Below are 272 nucleotides of genomic sequence, written 5' to 3'. Positions count from 1 at the left end.
AGCAGCGCGCCCCCTCCCACGCGGCGAGGACCTCGGCGACGCCGACCAAGCACCGAGGCCGCACGCCTGGAACTATTTGTCAACAAAGACTAGCCGTTGGCAAGGGGTGGAGCCTGGAGGTCAGCTATCGCGAGAAGTGGCTCGCGAGACGTGGACGCGCCGCCGCAACTCCTTCCTGTGAGAGACCGGAAGTGTGGTGTGAGGAGCGTCCCTGGAGCGCGCTCTGCTGTGCGGCGGCGTCGCTGGGCCCGGGCTCCTGTGGTGCGCGGGTC

Source organism: Myotis davidii, unplaced genomic scaffold (assembly GCF_000327345.1).
Source record: "Myotis davidii unplaced genomic scaffold, ASM32734v1 scaffold72, whole genome shotgun sequence".
In the NCBI taxonomy this organism is placed as follows: Eukaryota; Metazoa; Chordata; class Mammalia; order Chiroptera; family Vespertilionidae; genus Myotis; species Myotis davidii.
This window is presented reverse-complemented; position numbering follows the sequence as displayed.